At 53.7% G+C, this 17,040-nt stretch overlaps 1 protein-coding gene across 2 annotated transcripts in view; it reads left to right on the forward strand.

Annotated features, from left to right (window-relative positions):
- Positions 1-5,921: 5,921 nt before the first annotated feature.
- Positions 5,922-17,040, forward strand: part of ATOSB (atos homolog B) — a 38,923-nt gene continuing 27,804 nt past the window's right edge. Inside the window, exon 1 of one of the 2 annotated variants that reach the window (XM_083884080.1) lies at positions 5,922-6,014. The gene's annotated coding sequence lies outside the window, so the exon portion shown is untranslated. Of the gene's footprint in view, positions 6,015-11,164; positions 11,216-17,040 lie in introns of those variants that run through there. The other variant, XM_083884081.1, reaches the window with a different exon arrangement.

A 17,040-nucleotide genomic window follows, 5' to 3' on the forward strand; every position in this document is an offset into this window, starting at 1 on the left:
GTACGGACATACAAAGATTTTCCATTACCCCAGGTTTACAGTGACCTAAATGGGGATATAGTGTTAGTATATACCCTGGAATATACTAGATCCCAGATGAGGCCCATAGAGCTCAGCAGCTCCCTGCTGAGCAGGCAAGGGACTTTGTTGTCCCTCCACGAAGTCATCTTCAGCCACACCTCGGGGTTCAAAATTCCCCTATCTGAGCAGATCTTAGTCCCGTCACTCAGCAGCCGACTCCTCGGGGAAATGCCTGGGAGCTGGAAGAGAGGGTGCAGCCCCCCCAGGGTGCTGGCACTGTGTGGGGCTACAAGTTCTGCAAGTGCTCCGAGTCACAGAGCTCAGCAGAAAGTCTGCCTCAAATGCCGAGCATGGCCAGGGAGAAATGCCAACATTCTAAAACATAGGTGCAAGCAATGAACGAGCACCCTCGGGTGCTGGTGCAGTCTGCAGCGCTGAGAGGAACTGCTGGGTGGCCCCAGGCTCTGCCACCTCTCCAAGGTGACGCCAAGGAGACCTTTGCCTTCTGCTATCAGCCCTGGTTTGCACGCTTGGCACCGGCGAAGGCTGACGGGGCCATCGGGGGGCAGCAGAAAGGCTGAGACGTCAATGCCCAGCCCGGGCAGCCCTGGCATGCACCAGACCTGGCACAGCCCGCACCAGCCGGCTCTTCGGAGCCGATGCTATCTAAATGGGTAAACAGAGTTTATCAGTTCCTTCAGGTTTTCTCTTTTTAGTATTTTTTTTTTTCAGGGCAGGCATGAAAGAAAGGAAAGGTTTCTGCAGGGAAGTTGCAGGGCGAGAGGCTCAGGCATGAACAAGGGAACGAGGGAGGGACCCATTCACACGTCCAGTGGTGGGGCCAGGCACTTCTCTCCCCAGAGCCCGCCCAGATCGCCGGCATCCTCCTCAGAGTACATCCCTGGTGCCACCTCTAATCCACAGCCAGGCCGTCCCCTAGCTTCCCAGCTGCAGGTCAGGGCAGAGGGCCATTAAGTGAAGTCGAGCTGTTCGGCGCAGTGGATGACCCCGAGGAGTGAAGTGGCAGCAGTTGGAGCTCTACATTTCCAACAGTGAAAAAAGAGCAGGGATTATTTCCCTGGTGCTGAACAGGCAGATGCAGTCCCTAGGTGTTCCAGCCCTGGATATAGGGTGGCAGGGACAGGCAGGGACATCCCCAGTCTGACCTCCTCCTCAGAGCAGGGTGTAACCAACATCATATTTGCTATAGCTTTGTACTTCAAATCCCCAGGCCTGGAGATCCCTGCCCTGGGCTGCACAGAAATTCTTCTTGCTGAGCATCCTCAGCCTCCCAAGCTGTAGCCAACAGCCTTCATGCCTCGCAAAACAGTCTGACAGCAGCTCCAGAACTGATCTCTGGAGTTTTGCATGTAGCCAAGACCTCTGTTTAATTCTGGGAAGTCCCATGTGTGTCTCACACACAAAGCAATAGTGAAGTCTGGTGGCTCTAGCACTGGGTTAATGACTTGCATCAGGCTCCAGATCATCCTGCCTTTGTTCCTTGGTCCCTAAGGCCCACTGTGGTCCCTTGGGGGCCACAATGCTGCCCTCCTCTACAAAAGCGCTGTGAGACAGCTGATGGGAGAGGCAACACTGGAACTCTTAGTGTGGTGTGGGTATGGGAGGAAAACAGCAGCCCTGCCTGGCCCTACCACCCAGTGCTGGTTAAAGTAATATCAGATCCATCGTTCCCACTTCTCCTTTTCCCATCGGGACTCTGAATTTCATCAGACACACCCAGTTGGGGTAGAGGCTTTGATGGGCACTGGGATTCAGTCAGTGTGCCACACTGACTTCAGCTCTTTGTGATCCCAAGCCCTGTTTGGAGCTGTACCAAAAGGGATTCCCACAGTGCCAAAAGAGAATGCCACCCCTACCCCCAGAGAGGAAAAGGGCTCCTCCAGCAGGAAACTCTCTAAGTTTGATTTCTATCTCTAGTTTTACAGCCATTTTGGTCAAACAGGTAAACCAAGCACATCATGGAAACAGGTTCCAGTGGGGGAGAAGTCCTGCAGCACTGGTTCACTCTCCCCTGGGAACACCCTCTAGCTCCAGCACAAGACCGTGGGGCACTACAGCGCATTCTCTCCTTGTGACGGTCTCAGGGAAAGAGAGACAGGCTTTGGCTTCTGTCTCCTCTAGTTGCGAAACACAGGGAGGACAAGAAGCCTGAAAACCCCCAGAGGCAGTGTTGCAGGAGATACAGTCTGTGCTGCATGCCTAGGACTGGGGCTGTGAGAGATAAAAGAGCCCAAGTGTTTTTGTGGCAACATACCATTAAGAATGGAAGTGCCACCCAATGCTCCTCTAGTACACCTGCCCCTTGGGCTTTCTGCAGGTCCTCTGCCAGCTGAGATGAGGCCATGAGTCACCACATGGTGCCTGGTCCAGCCCTGCCACCACTTGCCAGGGGCCTCCAAGCAACGTGACAGCTGATTTCCACCAGCTTCCTCCAAGGTCCTTTTAAAATTCACTACAATCTCTTCCTGGCCGTTCTCCAGGTCTTTCCAGGCTCACTTCTGCACATGGTCCTTTATTGCTTTACCTCCCAATGGACTTGGATCAGGCATGCATAGCATGGCACAGCAAGCTGGCATGCGGACTGTACAGGTGATGCAGGGGTAGCATCACCCCTATGGAGGCACATCCTGCCCCATTAGCTCTGAGAGATGATCCATGTAACTTCTCAAAGGTGCTTTTGTGATTGCAAAACCTGCCCACACCAACAAAATTAGTCTATGCATGGAGATGTCACTCTTCCATGATGAAAACGATTAAATTAAATTAAAACTGCGGCAGGATCCTTGCTTGTGTCAGCTCCTCAGCATCCCGGAACCTGGCACCTGACGGCCCTTCCGGAGGGAGCAGCCAGCCTGGCAAACAGGCTGAACAGCCCCAGCCCAGCACCGGCAGGTTGGGGCAGCACTGGCTGCCTCCCTCCAGGAGGGAGGTAACCCAGGGATGAACTCACCACCACTCAGTCACCTCACCAGGGCACCCTTCAAAGGGAAGCCCTGCAGGCAGAAAGGCTCAAGACGGAAGGACGTCATTCCACCGTGTGCGGCTTGGGACACCTCATCTTCCTGGGGAAACACCCTTCTCCCGGCCCTCCTGGCAGGCGAGTCTCTGGAAGGTGGCCAACCATGGTGCAGAGCCATGCCTAATGTGTTTAAGCCCCTTGCTTGCCTTCACCACCCCTTGTAAAGCCTGTTTCAATCCCCCAGCGTGTATAAGGAATAGATGAAACCTAGTGGCAAGGCCTAGGGTGGGCTGCTTTCTGCAAAGAAGTAGTATAGCTTGTGCAGTAAGTCTGCCCTATCCCTAACACTCCCAAGCCTCTGGAAGTTTTTCCAGATGCTCTCCAAACCACCACAGCTTGTGTTACTCTGCCCATCAAATGGCCATAGCTGAAGTTTTTCTCCATTGGAATAGCAGTGGGAGCAGCCTCACCCCATCAGACTGCTAAAAGGGACTTTTATGTCCTGCTCCTTAATCCTGCTTCTGGAGCAAGAACATGTTTCAAAAATCAGAGGAGGTTGCTAAGGGACAGTGTGCTCAGCAGGGACATTGCTCACAAACTCTCAACACTCAAAAGCAGGAGGTAAATAACTTAGGATATTATTAATCCTTCACTGCCCATACAATAAACAGAAATGTATTATTCTTGTCAAGGACAAAGGAGCCAATATTTCCCCCCAGCCAAGGAGCTGAACCAGCAAATTTTTTTATTCAGCTCCACGGTGGGTTCAGCTTCAACTGAAGTTGTTCCAGTTGAGTTCCTGTTCAGGCCAATAAAGGTTCATTAACCATTTTTTAACTGTGAACTCATTTCAGCCAGTTCACACTAGAAAACACAGTCTGTGAAAAGCAGCTGTGTGATGGGGACTGAGCCTTTTTCAGCCCATCCCTGGTTTCCATGGCCTCTGCTGCCTTCCTGGTTGGACTCCAGAACTTCTTGCCAGCTCAGCAGAGATGACATGCAGGGTCAAAAGGCAGAAAAGCTAAATTTTGTCCTGGAAGTCTGTAGGAAATCTGCACTGTGAAGGACAAGCAGGCATGTGGGGAAATGAGCTTCCTTGGCTCTTTCTGGCAGCAGCACCTGCACACATGAAGTTTGAGGCAGTGGCTCCTAAGTCACCAGGAACACTGGAACATTGCATGTTCCTGTTCTTACATTCAGAAATTAAAATGTTCCATACATTAAATACCCTTCAGTGGCCCACAAACTGAATCTGGGGACAGCCAGGGGTTATTCAGGAAGAAACCTAGAGCAGCAATCTGAGGCCCCAGGAGGAGATGAGGTCCTGTGTTGGCAGCTGCTCAATGGCCACATAGCTGACCACAGGACACTGAGCTGCCATTTCTCCCTGCAGAGAGGCACGTGCATGGCACTGCTGTCATAGGACTGTCTGTCCCACTCACGGCTATTCCCAGACAGCACCAGCACAGTTTTATCCATGACAGCACCTCCAAAAATAATGTCCCAGGATCAGAACCAAGGCAAGGCAGCTTTGGGACTCGGCAGCCGGTGCACTGCAGGTTCACATCCAGCTCATTGGGTGCTAACACAGTCAGAAGACAAGATCTTGGTTATATTTATCATTTGACGATATTGGTCCCCACTACTTTTAGAGTGGTGTTGCAGCTGCAGCTCTCTGAGGAGTAAGGTGATTCAGCTGGGGACTGATCTTTACCGAGGTTCACCGAAAATTGATGAAGTCAAGGCATCTCTTCCCTGACCTGCATGGCCTGTGGTCAGGCTGGTGAGCTGTGGGCTGCTTCCCCTCGGGGCACTGGATCCTGCCGGCGTCCCCACAGGCGGGTGGCAGTGCCTGGGTTCCCCACGCCTGCTGGGTGTTTCGGTGTCTCTGAGCAGCCACACCCCGGGGGGGCAGATGCCCCCTCGGCTCTGGCACCCACGGCGGGCTCTGGCACGGGCCGGCACCGCTCGTTCCCAGCCCGGCAGTGTGTGGGTGGACAGCAGACCCGGCCTGCGGGGCACCGGCACAACCTGGGGAACACCAGGGCCAGCCCACCCGGGACACCGCGGGGGTCTCACCCGGGGGAGGCTCTACCCCGGGGCGAGGGAGGGCTGTCTCTGGGGCTAGCACACCTTTGGCGCACTCATGGGGCTGGGCAAAGGGGGACTGTGGGGTGGGACGTGCTCTGCCCGTGGGTGTGTGCGCGGGGTGGGACACGCATTAGGGATGAAACGGCTGCCCGTGGGGTGGGACACGTCCTGCCCGTGGGGCCCTGCCGTACCTGTGGGCTGGGACCCACTGTTCTCGTGGGCCTTGCCCGTGGGTGGGGCCCGCCGTGCCCATGGGGCCGTGCCCGTGGGTGGGACCCACTGTTCTCGTGGGGCCGCGCCCGTGGGCGGGACATGCCGTGTTCCCGGGGCCGTGCCCGTGGGTGGGACATGCCGTGTTCCCGGGGCCGTGCCCGTGGGTGGGACATGCCGTGTTCCCGGGGCCGTGCCCCAGCCCCGCCGCCGGCCGGGGCCCCCTCAGCCCTCAAGGTTGGGGGCGGCAGTCCCGCCCCGCACCGAGGCAGACCCCGCCCCCACCGCTGCCGCCGACCAATGAGAAGCCGTTCCCTCTGGGCCCGCCCCTTCCCCGCTGTCATCACACTCCCGCACGTGGAGGGGGCGGGCGATAGGCGGGGTCGCGGAGCGGTGCTTCACCGCCCATTGGCCACGCGGCCGCGCTTCTCGCCCGGCCCCGCGCCCTGCCCCGCCCAGAGAACCAATCAGCGCGCGGGAGGCGGGCGCTGTGGGCGTGTCCCCAGCGGCACCCGGAAGGAGCGGAGGAGCCGCTCAGAGTCGGGGCTGCGGCGGCGGCGGCGGAGGGGGCGCTGGTGGGTCCGGCGGGGCCGCGGCGGGCAGGGCCGGGGGGCGTGGGGCACCACTGGGCTGCGGCGGGGACGGGCCGCCCGTGCGGCGTGCCAAGGGGTTCGTGAGCCCCATCTCCGCTGCCATCCCCCGGTTCCAGAAGGTTCGGGGGGGCCGTTGGGACGGGGGCCCCAGACCGCAGGGGCGAGCGGGAGCGGGGGGAGGCGCGACCAGGAGGGGCCATGATCGGGGAGTATGGGGGAGGCCGTAAACGGAATGGGGGACTGTGAGCGGGGGGACTGTCACCAATACGGAGGTCTCTGAGCCGGAGAGAGCATAACCGGGATGAGGGTCTGTGAGTTTGGGGGAGTGTGACTGGGGTGAGGAGCTGTAGCCGGGGCGCTTGGGGCGGCAGCGGGCCGGCACCGGGGGAGGCTGTGGCAGGAGGTGCCGGCGAAGGAGGGGGGCAGGCGGCGGTGTGACCGCAGAGCGACTTTGGGGGTGGGGGGGAGTGCCTGGGGGAACTGAGGCTTCGGGAGGGCTGTGTCTGGCACAGGCAGGGGGGGAGACGGGTGGGACCGAAGCGGGGCGCAGACCGTGCTGCAGGCTGTCCCCAGTCCTGGCTCCAGTGCCCCGGCAGCTCAGGGAGGCTGCGCTGCCCCTGGTCTCGCCCACCAGGGCCACGTCCTCTGCGCTGTGACATGGGCAGGGACAGCCTGTCCGCGGCTCTGCCTGCACGGTGGGGCCTCCTCCTCCTCCTCTTCTCCTCCCGCGGGCATCAGCTCCAGCCCGGCCGGGAGGTGGTGGGTGCCCCCGGACAGCGGCGGCGGCGGGGCCGGGCCCTCGGGGGCGCGGGGGGCGCGGCTCGGGCGGCACCTGCCCGGGGGTCCCTGCCAGGCCCCGCCGGGGCTGCGGGGTGGGCGCCGGGGCGGATGTGAACCCCGGCATCCGCCGCCCTCTGGTGACAGCCAGCCGCGGGCGGAAGGGCCCGTCCGGGACAGTCGCGCACCCGAAATCAGCCGCTGCCGACTCGGCGAGGTTTTGAAGGGTTTTGCGGGTTTTGTACAGGAATCACGCAGGCGGCGTGCGCTCGGCAGCCCGGGTGTCATGTTTGGAAAGGAAGGTGGCCTGGTGGGGAAGGCAGAGGGAACGGGTGCTGGGGAGGTGGGCTGGCTCACAACCCACCCGTGAACGTGGTCCATCAGTACGAGGGGCAGGCACTTACCTCCTCAGTTTCCATACTCCTTTTATTATTTTTCTTTGAAAGAAAAGGTGTGGAATTTGCAGCTGCTGTAGAAAGTGTATGGTAGAGGAATGTTGTGCTCTAAATTTAAATTTTAAAAGTAATTTCCACTCGTTGCCTTTTTAAAAACATCAGGCAAGCAAAGATCTGCTTACAGACCTGCCCTCTCCCTGAATCGTGTCTGTTGGCATCAGGAAAGAGGGGAATTTGGGAAATTGTGGAGACTGTAGCAGGCTTGAACCCTGACACGAAGCAATGTCTTGGAAAGCTTGGCAACATGAGGAGGTGAGCAAGGTCCGGCAGGTGACACAGAAGAAAACTCCCAATGTGATAGTGCTAGGGTTGCTTTTGGCAGGGCTGGGCTTTAGGTTGAGGACCAGGAGAATGAAGTCATCCTGTAAAGCCTCGTCACCGCCTTGTTTCACAGCAGCGGTTCCCGTGGTGCGGGTCTCGGCGCGAGTGTGTGTCGGGGCCCTGATGGGGACTCTACGTGTCCCAGCACGCAGTCCCTGCACTAGGGCAGGGCGCTGGTGGGAGTTGGCAGGGCTGAGGGTTTCAGATGGGGTTGGTTCCGAGGGACGCTGCTGCCACGGTGTTTTTTGCCAGGGAGTCAACACTTGCCCTCGCCTGACCTCCAACCCCTGCTCCCATAACATTTAATTGTAACGTTGAGTTCCTGCTGACTCTGGTGAGGCCTTCCCATGTAGCCTGGGGTGGTCAGGACAGCTGTACAGCTGTGGCCCTTGGTGAGTTGGGCTTGTGGACCAAGGTCCAGCCACGGTTGGAGCAGTGCTGGGGCTGTTTCAGCTATGCCAGTTGCCTGCCTTGTTTCTGTTCCCCAAACTTCTGAGAGGTTTCTTATCCACTGAAAGAAGGAAAGCTGGTGGGGTCACCCTGCACTGTGGGAATTCTGCTATTCAGAGTCACAGCTTGCTAAGGAGCTCTCTTGCTTCCCTGCTTTTGCAGCAAATTTTTGCAGAGCAGCTCTCCATGCTCTATTTTTCATGTCTGCCCCTTCCAGAAGGGGCCTTTAGGGAATTACAGATAATTGAAATTTTACTGGTAGGGCTGCTCTTCCACTCCTGTTGGCTTACTCTAAATCAGATGAAGGCTGCAGCCCCTATACCCCCCCTCAGCTGGTGTTGAGCTTTCTCAACCCCTCTGCCCTCAGCTCTCTTCTCTCTTTGAGCATGCAGAGCAGGAGGAGGAAGTTCCCTCCCTATATTCAAGGGACCTCTAAGGGCAGAGAAGCACATCTTGCCCCTGGTCTTCCTCCTTGCTGAGTCCTACAGGCTGCTTACCCTAGCACATTTCTGCATGACTGTGCTAAGTACCAGGGGCCAGAGATACTCAAACTTTGCTGTCTGAGGGTAATTGAAGGGGATGGTTATTGATCTGAGTCTTCAAAGTCAAAGACTCTTGGCTCTTCACAAGTCCTTTACATGTTCTTACTGCTCTGGGCCTGCCCATGTTCATCCTCTGCTAGATCTGGTTGGCACCATCGTGTGCTGTGTGGAAATGCACCGTGCCTGGGGGGCAGGACACTTCCTGATGCAGAACAAGAAAACCTGTTGTTGGTAGGTATGTGACCACAGACATGAAAGTAGAAAGTGAAGCCATATGGTTAGAAAAGTGATGTCCTCAGCATGCTGTCAATGGAGCTGTAATCAAATTATCAGAGGCTTTGGTAGCTGGAGGAATTAATGAGTTGGGTTTGAAACAGGACAGGTGTGAAGGGCAGCATGGGAGAAATCCTGAAAGGGGATATTTGTACGCTGGCAGATGGTTTGTTGCAGGTTACTTAGTGAGATTGTTGCAGTTTACTTTGTGAGAGTCTTCTGTGAGAGGCTTTTGCCTGATGTCTCTCCATGTTGCATAATTCTCAGGGACTCCCTTCCTCCAGGGAGCTGTGTGGGTCTCTGAGTCCTGGTAAGGCCACGTTACCGTGTTTCTGATCTTTCCGTCTTCTCTGCTCCCTGGAGCCTATTTTCTGACCAGCTCAATTCCTTTGTTATTTCATTTTGCTTTTGCTTGTGAGCAAGTGAGCCTGGTGAATAGAAATCTCCAGAGAACTTGGTCTCACAAAGTTTGAGACCTGCTTTAAAAATTATTTTCTTTGACAAGGAGGCATTTCTGTTCATCCTTCCTTTGGCTTTGCCCCTCTCTTTCACAGTCTCCCTTGCTTGGCCTGTGAATGCCCAACTGCCAATTAACATGTTTTCCCCTGTTTCCATCTGCATCTTCAGCTGGTTGTGAATCCTGAATGAAAAGCAGCTGGGCTCACATGCTCTGCATTTCAGAGAGCTTTTTCAGGACTGGCCAGTGGTTTGCAGTCATACTTGCCTGTGGCCTGGACAACCCCCCAGCTAAGCAGTATGATGGTAGAACAATACTTGGATGGGAAACCTTCAAAGGAGTCCTGTGTGCTGCAAAATGGGAAGTTAGTGATTCAGCTGGAAGTGCTTTTTGAATCCATGTCCTGGCCCAAGGCTGATGTCAACCCTGAGAGTCTTGTTGTTGGAAGTGAACAAAGATGCAAAGTCCTTTATGCAAGAGCTGAGGTGGTAATCCAGATCTCCTGGCCTTGGTCCATTTGGGGTAATTGCATTCTTCCTGGGTAGTGTTTTCAACCCATCCCTGTCAGATACATTGCCATCGCTTCCTGTGCTGCTGCAGTATGTGGGTGGCAGTACTTCAGCCATGTCCAAAGCAATTCTTGTCACTGCTCAGGCTTAGTGCCTTTTGAGCCTTCTCTGACAGGCAGTGTGCTAAAGCAGGAACTTGATGGAGGGTTTTCAATATGTGTATATTTACATATACACATGCTGCATTTACTGGGGCTTGTTTTGCTTATAAGCTCCCCAAAAAGATAGCCCTTGTGCATAGCTGGTAGTTTACCGATGGGATGTCTCCTGGGATGCCAGCGCAAGTGTCATTAAGCACAAACTTTCTGGGTGCCTTCAGAATTGTTTTAAGGGCTGAAGCCCCAGTAGGGTAATGTGGCCATGCCTCCCTGCACCACAGTGTGAAGGCTGTGCTCCTGAGGCGCTGGCAGCCTGTCTGCCTGCAGTGCTCTGCTCCCTGGCATGGCAGCTCTGGTCTGGTCACAACTGGGCTGTGCTGTGGTGGTGCTGCAGGTTGGTTGCCTGTGTGGATGGCCAGGCTGGGGAGCAGGGACTGCCTCACAGCATTTTTGCCCATCATGTCTGCAGCCAGGGAGAGGTCAGACCTGACCCTGGGGAGGCTGCTACCATCCTGGTTTTCAGGACTTGCTGCAAGGGCCATGCACAAGGACCTAGCCCCCACAAAGTGTGATCCAATGGACTGCAATTAAAGCACTGGGAGCCTGAGGAGGAGACTTAAACAACATCTTTGTGATGGTGTTGGCAGGCTTCTTGGAGATTTCTATTAAGCAATTGTCATTTTCTCCCTTCCCTGTAGCCTGGGAAACGCTGTGGTGTTGGATTTGTCTTGATCTGTTTGGGTTGTTGGGAGGGGTGTCTCTCCAGCAGTGGAGTTTGTCCCTCCCTGCCCTGGCTCTGTGTCTCCATGGGCTGGCTTAGCAGGTGGCCTGTGAGGACCACAGCCAGTGCCTGTTCTTGTAGATAAACCATATGCCAGCGCACCCACTCGAGTACAGCAAAGCCTGTGTGGTAGAGAAACCTACAGCTGTGTGGGTGGACAAGAAGAAAGCCAAAGGCACAGAAAGGCCTTTATTTCCCACAGAAATCTGGGAAGGGAGATTGTAGATGTGACCTTAGCAGCTCTCTCTGGAGAATCAACTGTGTGCCCAAATGGAGTCATGCAGGGAACTGGGGGTAGCTGGAACCCAGGAGGGAATCAGGGCTACAGCTGGAGGGGCAGCCTCAGCACTGGTAAAAGATATGGTGGGATCTTTGAGCTGGTGGGGTGCTTGGGGTCTCTCACTTCTCTGCATGGGCCACTAACTCACTTGGCTGGGATGAGCAGTTACTGCCCAACCAGTGTTCCAGCTGAACCTGTGTGTGTGGACTTGTCTTTCCAGGTGACCCAAGACAGCCAGAACAAGCAACCTCAAGGCCATACTACAAGGGCTGACAGCTGAGAGCTGCCTTCTCTGTCTGCTTCAGCCCTACAGTGAGGTTAGCAAATTTCAAACATCACTAATTTCCCTTCCCTCATCAGAGCCGTGTGAAGAAACAGGGAACTCTTTGCTCTTCTCCACTTGGCTCACAGGGATCGCTCTGTAAAGTAGATGTCACCCAGGTGGTATTCTTCCACAGCCAAGGTTTTTTTGGTGCTTAGGCATCCCACCTGGCTGTCAGCATAGCAAAGGGGACCTGGATGTGTGGAACCAGTACTGCTAAGACTGTTGAACCCTGCACACAGTTGTCAGGAGCTCAAGGGTGGTGTGTTCTAAACCCTTGAGAACTTGCAGTCTGTGCTGTTTGCCACACTCATCCTTCTTCATGTCAGCAAGATTGAATTTTGGAGCTGCAGGTCCCTGCTGTCCTTCACCTGAACCCAGCTGAGACTTTACCCAGAGCTTGTGGCAGATGTAATCATGTCTTCTATTAGAAGCATTTGGGTTTTTCCTGCATTTCCCCAGGATTTTGTAGCTTGGTTTTGTTGTGTGAGGCTCAGACAAAGTGTTTCAGGAGGAGCAGTAGTTTTTGTATTGCCACTGGCAAGAAATATTACCTGCTCCAAGGTAATCAGCCTGGAGCAGCATGAGATGGCTGTGGGCTTCCTGCCCAGTCCATAGATGCTTGTGTGCTGGCCTAGAATCCAGCAGTGCTTGCCCCACCTGCACAGTGTGCTCTCACCTGGAAGGGAGCCCTCATCAAGACGGTGCCTAAGGCAGGGCAAGCTGAACCCTTCTCTCACCCCTGAGCTCAGGTGTGATTTAACCAGGAGAGATTATATGAGAAAGACATACTTTAGGATGCATGGCTGCCCAGGCTCTGCAGCTCTTCCTCTGAAGTGTCTGCCAGGGAAGTTGGGACCAGTCCAGAGGCAGCTGGAAACTAGGCCATCTCATCCTTCAGCCTGATGCTGAAGTGGTACCCACAGTGGATGAGGCAGGGATAGGTTCACTTGTGAAGGTGAAAGGAAATGAAAAAGAAGTCCTTTGTTCATGCCAATGCTCTGTGCTGCAGATTACCAATCATACAATGCAGTGATAGCAGAGTGGCTGCTTTATCCAGCTGGGTTGTGGCATTCACTAATACCTGTTCCATGATGGGATTTTGTATCTCTCTTAGTGGTGTGAGACATGGCAAAGACCAGAAAGCATTTGCTCTCAATTCTGCTGGAGCTACTTGTAGATCCTAGTCCACTAAGTTCACAGCATCCTTTCAGGGCTCCCCTGCCTTTTTAACAAGGGTCATTTTAACACAGGGCTCACCACAGAATCATACAAAGGCTTGGTTTGGAAGGGACTGTAAAGATCATATTCCAACCTCTGCCATGAGCCAGGGGAGCCACACACTAGACCAGGTTGCTCAGGCCCCCATCCAACCTGTCCTTGAACACTGCTGGGAATGGGGCATCCACAGCTTCTCTGAGCAACCTGTGCCAGTGCCTCACACCCCTCGAATAGTATTGGATCCGCTTTTCTCCCACCCCTCCTTGTTCAACCAATTAGCTTAATGTCTTCATGGACAGCAAATCTCCCATTTATGTGTAAAGCAGCAGCTTTTCCTGTTGCTTGGCCACGGCATGAAGCTGTTCTCTGGTTTGTATATCACCTTACCCAGGTGGTATCAGTAGGCTGAATTAGCAATTTTGGTTCTGTTTAGTGCAGTTGGCAGTAGTCTGGAAACAGATACAGCTTGCAGACCCATGGACAGAATTGCAGTGCCTCTCTCTTGGAATGGGATGGAACCCTGTACTGGTGAAGCTAAGAAATGGACAAAGTGGAGTTTATATCTTCAACAGAAAGCAGTCAGCCTAACATCTTCCAGCCTTCTCTTGGTGTGTGTAGGCTACCCTTGCCCCGAGTCTGATGTAGCACTAGGTTGTCTTTCACTGAAAACCACAAGAAAATGCTGCCTCCTCCTTCAGAACCGGGACTCTGGGTTCCTTGTGGATATTGGCATTGGAGTTATGCAAGGAATCCCCTATTTGCCCTACCATCTCTGTTGCAAATACATAGAGCATTCAAAGGTCCTGTTCATGGGAGTGTTGGGACAGTTGGATCCTTGTTCAGTTCTTGCTGCTCCCAAGAATGGAGCAGAGGATCATCTACTGAGGCTATTTTAGGTTTCTGAATGTTGCCAGTGTCCCTCTGAGCTCCTATTTGTGTGCAATCCTATGGCTTCCTGCTAAGATCTGTGTGAGAATCCTGTATCCTCATGTGTGAAGGTTTTGGTATGGGCACTGTGTCCCAGGGATTAGGAAGAACTTTTGAATTCCTCACTTACCTCAACGTCTAAACCGTATCAGCTGTGAACCCTTTTTCTAACCTTTAGCTCTGAAGATCTCTTGGACCTTGCTTTGCAGATGTCCACTTGTTGCCTGGTGGGAAGCGGGCTGCAGCTTTCCAATCTTCTCCTGCCAAAAATGCAGCATCCTTCCTGTATGCAACAGTTGATTCCTGTTGTCTCAGATGGGAGCATGCATTGCTGAAAACAATCTTCCACAAAACCTCTAGGTGTGGAAATATCCAAAGCCCTCAGCTGAGTGAGACGAGATCCTGGCTGGATGGCTGGATGGCTACTTGCCATCTGCCATCACCATCCTCCAGCCCTTCAGTATAGCACAGGGTGAGGCTCCCAGCCTCTCCCTTCTTGGTACACCCAAGACTTTTGGCATCCCTGCACTTTTTGGTTTCCACCTGCTCAGGTAATTTTTCAGCAGTGCTGAGCATTGCTAAGTTTCATGTTGAGGCAAGATGTGGCTCTGCAGTTTTGGCCCATCTTTATTTTTAGCTGTGTAAGGCATGGTTGATGGTATCAGAAGGAAGTTACACGGCCTCCGGAGCCCCATGAGTCATCTTGGATCAGGACTGAGGCTTTGCTAGCTTCTGCTATAACCTTCATGTGATGTAACTGGTTGTTGGAAAAGGCAGAACAGAGAGAGTAGCAGAGCTTTTAGAAGGGTTTGGGGTTTTTTTTGTTTTTTTTTTTTTGCTAATCTGCAAAGTTGTTGAATTTACATGTTGGAAGATACTGATTGTTATCACTTCTGAGTGTGGTTCAAGAGGGTCCTTTGTCTTCCCCTTGTGTCTTGTGCCTGTATGAGAGAGGTGAAAGGGAGAGAAGCTCTGCTTCCCACCCAGCATGAGTAACTTTTCAGTAGCACTTAGCAATGGTAGGGAGGAGCTTTTAGGGCAAGAAACAAAGCAGGATCCTTTCAGTTCAAGAATTGAATTGAATTCAATCAAGCCACAGTGAGATTTGGTCAGCAGTAGAGACCTGCCTGAAGTGGAAACTGGAACTGAAGAGCAGAGGCTTAGGATGTGCCTGCCAGGATGCAGCAAGAAGAGTCTGAGACCCCCATTCCCATCTGATCTGGTGCTGCTGCCATGTAGGAAGAGCTCCTGGGGCTTTCTGACCTGCAGGCGGCTGTGTTGGGCTGGACTGGGCAGGGGCTACATTTCACCTCCATGGAGCAGGCCCTGTGGAATAGGTGAGGATGTTGAAGGATCCCTGCCTGTCATGGCACAAAGGAGATGCAGTTAAAAAGCCCTCTATTCCCCAAATCTGTCAGTGTGGCTCTCCTGTGCCTTGCCTTGAGAATAGGCAAGATGGAGTGCAATGCACCTGGGTCCAGAGCAGAGTCCCTGCCCCTGAGGTGGGCAGGGATGAGAGCTTGTGGGAGTGGACCTCAACCCCCTTTCCTTCCTTGGTGAAGTTGCTGCCTTTTAGGAGTATATTGAGGCTTTTGGGTGTTATATGTGTGGAGCAGCAGGGAGAGGACAAGCAAGGGGGAACGGAGGCAGGGGAGCATGCTGGAGTGTATTGGTCTGGCAACTTGCCACTAGGAGCGTCACTGACAAGGTAGAAGAGCAATTGGGCAAATGTGCAAGGTGCCACAGCCCTCCGTGCAGCCCAGTCCCAGCTGTGCCATGGGCTTGGCACCCCTGGGCTCCTGCCTGACAGACTGGCATCTGGAGCTGTTCTCTGGCAGCAGCCTCAGGATGAGTGGCCAGGGGTGTTCTGTCCATCTTTTCCCCTATTTCACCCCTTGCTGGGGTGTGGGCAGACAGCTCCTGTTTACAGACCTGTTTGGTTTGAAGCCCTGAGCTGCAGAGCAGGCCCAGCCAGGAATAAACCAGTCTCTTGATCCCCCTCACTGTACCATGGAAGAAAGCGAGTCATTCTGTTACCCTTGCTTATCCTCAGTTAATCAATGAAAGTGGCTCCAGCCATGACTGCACCTTCCCAGGACGCCTGGCCCTGTGCTGTGCTGTTCTGTCCACCTTGCACAGCCAGTTTGCCTTGCACCAGGGTATCTGTACTCTGAGGGAGAGCAGACACTCTTGTGACCCCTCTGATATGGTCTGAGACCATCCTCTCAGGTAAAGGGGTAGGTAAAAGGGCAGGTAAAGGAGAAGTTAAGCATTTTTGAAGCTGCCTTTGGGTAGACCCCTTACCAGATACTGGTAAGACAGCTGGCTCCTGTTGGTAAAGGGGAAATCTTGTACTCACTAGCAGAGGGTGTGGGTCAGGAAGCCGTCTCCAGCCTGGCCATAATGTGAGTGTGACTGAGCCCTGGCCTGTCATCCATGATATGCCTAAAGGCCTGGATGTAAGCCAGGGAAAAGGACCTGCTGGCAGCAAGCAGAGCTTGCTCATGTCAACATGGATGTCTGTGTGAGCTGTTAGCTTCTCTCATTACACCTCTCAAAGGTCACTGCTGGCAGTGAGCTGCAACGCCCTGCCCACAGCTCTGTGCCTCTGTTCTTGGAGATGTATGGAGGTTATATGTGGACTTGCCATGGGGTGTCACATGCTGCTCTGGTGCCTGTGGCCAGAGTCTGTCTGGGACAGGGTGTTCAGTCAAAAATGGATGGGAAAGGATGCCTGTGAGCTGTGACCTATCCAAATAGCTATGCACTCACAAATGTCATAATCCTTGTCTGAGCTGTGACCCCTCCTCTCCAGGGTAAGAGACCTCATGTATTGCCCTGAAAACAATTTCACCTTTTCCAGTATGTTCTAGTGTCCTTCTGTGATGTAGGGTTACTGTAAGATCTGTATGGACTGCCCACTTCCATCCAGTTCTGCAGTTTCAGTCATCTTAAAACTGCTAAATAGGCTAGACTTGTTTGCACAATATTGCCTGGACTCCAGACCTTGGTGTTCCCAAGGGACAGCAAACGAGTTGGAAGCTGGAATGGAGGCTCTGGGAAAGCTGCCCATGGCAGACAGCAGTCTGCTTCCTCTCTCTCACTTCCAACAGGTTCCTTCCACCTTCAGAGGGGAACCGCTTGCTCTGCACTGTGGGCTGAGGCTTCCTTCCCATGGAGGAATCTGTGATACTGGTACCTGACACTGAAGGCAGTTTTGAGTCAGCAGGTTGAGCACTGTTTTCCATATATGTGACCTTCAGCACTTGGTATGAGAGTTGGTGTTACATTATGTTATAGGTGCAGGTGATGGTAGAGCATGGTAAAAGTCCATTAAGTAGTTCCCTCTGATCCCACTTTCATGGCTGGTGGTTTCTCATCTTTCTTCTGGACCAAGGCCCCAGGATGTGCTATGAAGTATCATGGAGTGATGCAGAGCCTGGCAGATGAGGCTATGGATCATATGTGTGTGTTGGGGTGGGAATTGCCATTTTCTAGGGCAGAGGGTGTTTTCTCTTTTATCATTTGTAAAACGCCTTGCCAGCCAAGATTGCTGCCCAAGGCTCAATCTCTTGGGGTCTGTGACCCCATGAGTTATAACCATGTCATCTTTGAAGTGCTGCTCCCTCTTTTTCTATCTTACCTGTTCATACTATACAGCTTTAAGCACAA

The sequence above is a fragment of the Zosterops lateralis genome, assembly GCF_965231275.1.
Source record: "Zosterops lateralis genome assembly, chromosome: Z".
NCBI classification, from domain to species: domain Eukaryota; kingdom Metazoa; phylum Chordata; class Aves; order Passeriformes; family Zosteropidae; genus Zosterops; species Zosterops lateralis.